The sequence below is a fragment of the Sorex araneus genome, chromosome 6 (assembly GCF_027595985.1).
Source record: "Sorex araneus isolate mSorAra2 chromosome 6, mSorAra2.pri, whole genome shotgun sequence".
Taxonomy (NCBI): Eukaryota; Metazoa; Chordata; class Mammalia; order Eulipotyphla; family Soricidae; genus Sorex; species Sorex araneus.
Window position 1 is genome coordinate 77,963,955 of NC_073307.1, and position 5,626 is coordinate 77,969,580.

General features: G+C 43.2%; 1 pseudogene; it reads left to right on the forward strand.

Annotated features, from left to right (window-relative positions):
• Positions 1–1,760: 1,760 nt before the first annotated feature.
• Positions 1,761–4,713, forward strand: LOC129405519 (uncharacterized; annotated as a pseudogene).
• Positions 4,714–5,626: the final 913 nt, after the last annotated feature.

Genomic DNA, 5,626 nt, shown 5'->3' on the forward strand with positions numbered 1-5,626 from the left:
TCTTTGTCCATACAAAGGGGATATTGTTTTAAAGTAAACTATTCAAAAGACATAAGAGAGGAGAAAGACAATATTAACTTACAATACAAGTTCACTGTCCTAGCAAGGTCTGACCTTACAAATTAACAGAGTTTGATTAGAGGAAGAGCAGATAAAGTGGTACAAGTGGTTACAGATAAACAAAGGAATGGAAGTGACTTGGGAGCACCTTGATGGGCATGACTGATATACCTAAGCTCCTAGTGGCAAAGGGAGCAGGACATACCAATGTAGTCTAGATTTGTTTAGATATTATTACCAGATAAGCTCAAACTCTGTGGCAAGGGAAAAAGGACAAACCAATGATATCCAACAATGTCCTTATACACCCTCAATAGTTCCTCTCTAAATTCCTTATCAGAGAGCTTATTTAGTTTGTTATTACTGGTTGAACCTTCCAGGCTAAGCATTTTCATTCACTGAGCCTGTGGGTTTCTATTTTGCTTTACCATTGTAACGTTTGTAGTAACATTGTAACCTTTGGAGTTATTTCTTCTTTGCTTTGTGACTAGGTGGTACAGTTGGGATGTCTTTGTATGTTTATGGTGAGTTATGGATAGGTAATAAAATCAAGTCTTAGTGGCTAAGCTGCCCTTGCCCTCTTTGTCCACTTCATGTGTGGGAAACAATACTGATCTTTGTGGGGGGAGGGGTGAAAGAGGGCCAAACGGTGATCCTAAGTAAAAGCAGGTCACTGTGCTGCCTCTGTTTCCTTTTTGTTTTCAAAATGCTTTCTTACACTCTGTAGGTTACATTTTTACACTATTGCTTTTATTTTTTCCACTATATAAAAGCTTTTTCATTACAGATATATGTGTTTGCTTTTGTTTTTGTTATCTGTTCTTTTTGGATCACCATATTTCTATTTTTCAAAAAATAAGAAAGAAAAATAGATCAAAGCTAAATATCTAGTTAGGATTTTTTTTTCTGTAAAAAGCACACATCATGTTCGTTACTTAAGCAATTTGCAGTTATATTCTTATGCAATGACAAGGACACCAACGCCACCAATGCCTCTGTTGTCGCATGTTCGGGGGAACAATTCTTCTCCAGTGTCGAAGATGGCATGATGTGATTGATGTCTCCTTGTTTCGGTCAGACCAATGATGTCGTACTTGATCTTCTGCGCTTGCACCATCAGGTCCTCGATGGATGCTTCTGATGCCAGTGTCCGTGAGTTGAAAGTACAGACAATCATTTTAGTCTTTCTTCATTTTGGCAGCCCAGTTCGTCCCCGAGATTTTTTTCAGCCTCTCTTTGCTCATCTTTCTTAATGCTGCCGTATTTGGGGCTCTTTGGGTGACAGGTGAATGAGGCAAATTGTTGTTACTGTTGTTGGCATATTGAATACGCGACGGGTAGCTTGCTAGGCTCTGCTGTGCGGGTGAGGTACTCTTGGTAGCTTGCCGGGCTCTCTGAGAGGAACAGAGGCTTTTAGGGTGGCCTCCAATCGCCCTTAGAGGTGTTACCATGATTCACACCAAATTTGAACCCTATCAAATATGGTGTGGGAATAGTAGGTATTAAGTGTTTTATGGTGTGTCCCTCGGCCGCGCGATCTGGAGAGCAATCTGGACGGTGGCGGTGGCTGGGTAGTGGATGTAGTGGGGGTCGGCCAGTGAGGTATTTATCTTGAGTAGGGTGGGGCGTCTGGGTTGGACCCCTCCAACAGAGGCGTTGGTGGTGTTGGTGTCCTTGTCAACACAAATTTGGCCATAAGCATCGATTCATTTGAATGCCTAACAACCTGAATTGGATGATTACGCTTGAATAGATGTGGCTCACTGCCTGCAGTTTCTATCTTCATCGTCTACGCACCAACTTCCAACTATAATGAAGAAGAAATTGAGAGGTTCTACATGGAACTGAAGAAGTTCTATAAAGAAGATCACACCTTCTACAAGATAATTGTTGGTGATTTTAATGCCAAGATAGGTTTGAGAAGGTTCCCTGAAGAACTTCACATTGGGACCCATGGCCTAGAATGGAACGATCAGGGTGAGAGACTGTCTGAATTCATCATGTTGACCAAGACCATCCATGGTAACTCACAGTTCCAGAAGGCCGAATCTAAATGCCGGACATGGGAGTCTCCCAGTGGACAGTTCTACAATGAAATTGACCACATCATATTCAATCAAAGGTTTTGCCTGACCGATGTCGCTGTTGTCCCAAAATTCCAAACGGGATCAGACCACCATCTCCTTCATGCAAAATTCTACTTCACAGAACGGGGAGAAAAGTGTGCAAAATTTAAGTTTAAGAAGACAACTCCCAGAATGATCACCTGGGAGCTCTTTGGCACTATTGCAGCATTGTGGGAAGATGCCTTCCTAGCTGCATTGACAAAGAATATGAGCGACTGGTTCAGCACCTCCATGCCTGTGCGAAGAATGCCAATAGTGAGAAAGCCACAAACAGATGCCTGTCTTCGGAAACTCTCGAGCTCATTCATCAACGTGGTTTGGCATGAGCCTCAGGCAACCACACACTAACGTCCGAGCTCACAAAGCTGTGCAGAGATGAGATCAAGGAAGACCTCAAAGACAGAAGAACAGCAGTGTTGGCCAGTGCAGCAGAAGCCAGGAAAAGTATTCGCAATGCTCGCCTGTCCTTCGCCAACTACAAGACCAAGATGACTGCCCTCCAACGTCCCGATGGATCTATCACATCCTCCAGAAAGGCAATGGAGAAAATTATTCACAACTTCTACTCGGATCTCTTTGACAGCCATGTCCACTTGCCCACTTACCAAATTCCGCAGGATGGATATGTTGTTTCAAACATTCTCCCTTCTGAAATCCGACACGCCATTTCGTTGGTGAAGACTCGAACAGCACCTGGTCCAGATAGGGTCAGACTGAACACCTGAAGAATCTGCCGCCAGTACTCATCAATACACTGGCTTGACTCTTCACACACTACCTGTCTGAATGCAAGGTTCCATCCCAGTGGAAAACCAGTAGGACCATTCTGTTGTACAAAAAGGGAGACATCCACTGTAGGATGACATTACTTTGTCCTCTCCCTGCTTGCCACAAGTAGCTTGTCCCAGTTTTTCCTGGAGTTTAGGCTTACCCCAGGCACACCCATCAAGGTGTTCCCGAATCTCTCCCATCCCTTTGTTTAGCTATAATCACTTCTCCATGCTCTCTTCCCCAAAAGAGTTAATCCTCGGCTTTCCCTTAATCTGACTCTGCTAATTTGTAAGGTCAGAACTTCCTAGGATACTGAATTTATATTTCAGTATAAATATAAATTTATATTTATAATATAAATTTATATTATATAAATTTATAATATATAAATTTAAATTTATATTTAAATATATATATAAATTTGTATATATTAAATTTATATATAAATATAAATTTATATTTATATATAAATTTATATTATATAAGTTTTATATTATATAATATTATTTTATATTATATAATATAAATTTATATTATATAAGTTAATATTGCCTTTCTCCTCTTCTTGTGCCTTTTGAATAATTTATTTTAAAGCTATGTCTGTTTTGTATAGACACAAGAAGACAATATTGTGTTTTTATAACTTGGGAATTAATTGGCCTCGAATATTATTCCCTCCTGGGCATCTGCTTTCTCCACTTAAGCCTCAGTTGCTCTCAGTTCCTAGCACCCCAACGTAGGGTCCCCGACGTGGGACGGGAAGGATCCAGGGCAAGCGGTGAGTTATGTGCTACCCTGGCATCGAGATGGGCCTGGCCAAAGTGCCTAATTCTTAACTATAAGTTAAGAACTTGATCATAGACAAATGCTGTCATGATCCAATAGTAATGATGAGACTGGGACCCTGCCAGGGATAGGAAAGACTGATCTGGCCTGAGCACTGTAGTCTGAGATTGAGATGGCCCCAGGAGAGCAATTCTATAAGCTTTAATGCATCTCTTATTGTGTCCATACAAAATAATTAATATTATGAATTCTTATTTGTTTGCTGGCTGAGGAGAAGAGACTCCGCCATGGGACTCCGCCCTTGGGTGGATTCTCCTGCTGAAAGAGAATTAAGTCCTAGAAGAAGCATCCCCTAGGGAAAGGAACCTTACCCTATTGATGGTGACCACACCTATGTGTACGCCCCAACCCTCTCATGCTGGGGAGATTTAACTAGGCTGTAAGAGTGGGTTGGGGGGCCAGATCCATGGGGGCCAGATCCACAGATCCTGAGAAAGAGACGGAGAGCCGGGAGAGAGAATGAAATAAACTGATCAAGCAACCAGTCTGGCCTTCTTCCTTCCGTCGCCTGCCTTCGACCGACAGTACACACAGCGGTTCCGGGGCACCGAACATGGGCGGTGAGACAGAGCTGCCTGGAGAGCCCGCGAGTGCTCTCGCCCCTCGGCGAACCTTAATTTTTTACAATCCACGACATCGGCAACTATCGCCCAATCTCCCTGCTGTCGTCTACAAATTTTTCACTCGTGTCATCCTAATTAGAATAGGCAGAACACTAGACGAAGGACAACCATGCAAGCAAGCCGGGTTCCGAAAAAAATTCAGCACAATCGACCATATCCACACAGTGATCAAACTCATTGAAGTTTCGTGAGAGTTCAAGATACCGCTCTGTCTAATGTTCATCGACTTAAAGAAGGCCTTCGATTTTGTTGAGACTGAGGCGGTCATCGAAGCCCTGGCCAAACAGGGCGTTCAAACTCAGTATATCAAAATCCTCAGCGAGCTGTATTGTGGATTCACCACCAGGATCTCAGCATTCTACAAGGAAGTGATCATTGATGTAAAGAAAAGGGTTCAGCAGGGTGATACCATTTCACCAAAACTCTCCACTGCCACCCTTGAGAACATCATGCAACAACTGGAATGGGAAGGAATGGGAGTGAAGATAGACGGTCGGTAATTACACCACCTCCACTTCGCTGATGACTTCGTTCTCGTAACACCAAACATTAGCCATGCAGCACAAATGCTGACCGAGTTTGACCACGAGTGTGGAAAGGTCGGATTGCAGCTGAATCTCAGCAAGACGATATTCATGAAAAACGAACTGGTCCCTGAAGCTCCATTTGCTCTCAATGGAACGAGCATCTCTGAATGCAGCAGCTATGTGTACCTGGGTCGAGAAATCAACATGAGGAATGACTTGGTGCCAGAACTGTGCAGGAGGAAGAGAGCAGTGTGGAATGCATTCAGAAGCGTCAAAGAGGTGGTTAAGAGAACAAAGAAACTCCGACTCCAGGCACATCTTTTCCATTCCACTGTTCCTCCTGCACTAACATATGCCTCAGAGACCTGGGCCCTACACAAACAAGATGAGAATGCTATTAGGGTATCCCAAAGAGGAATCAAAAGAGCTATGCTGGGAATATCATGTCTCACTCAAGTGAGAGAAGGAATCCGGAGTTCTGACCTCCGTTGATGGTCAAAAATCAGGGATGCTGTCTCATTTGCCAAGGCATCAAAAATCAGATGGGTCGGTCATGTAATGCAATTCAGAGATGACCGCTGGACTAGAGCTGTTACCGACTAGATTCCGCAGGATGTCAGAAGACCTCATTGCCGCCCACTAACTAGATGTTCAGATTTCTTCGTCAAATCTC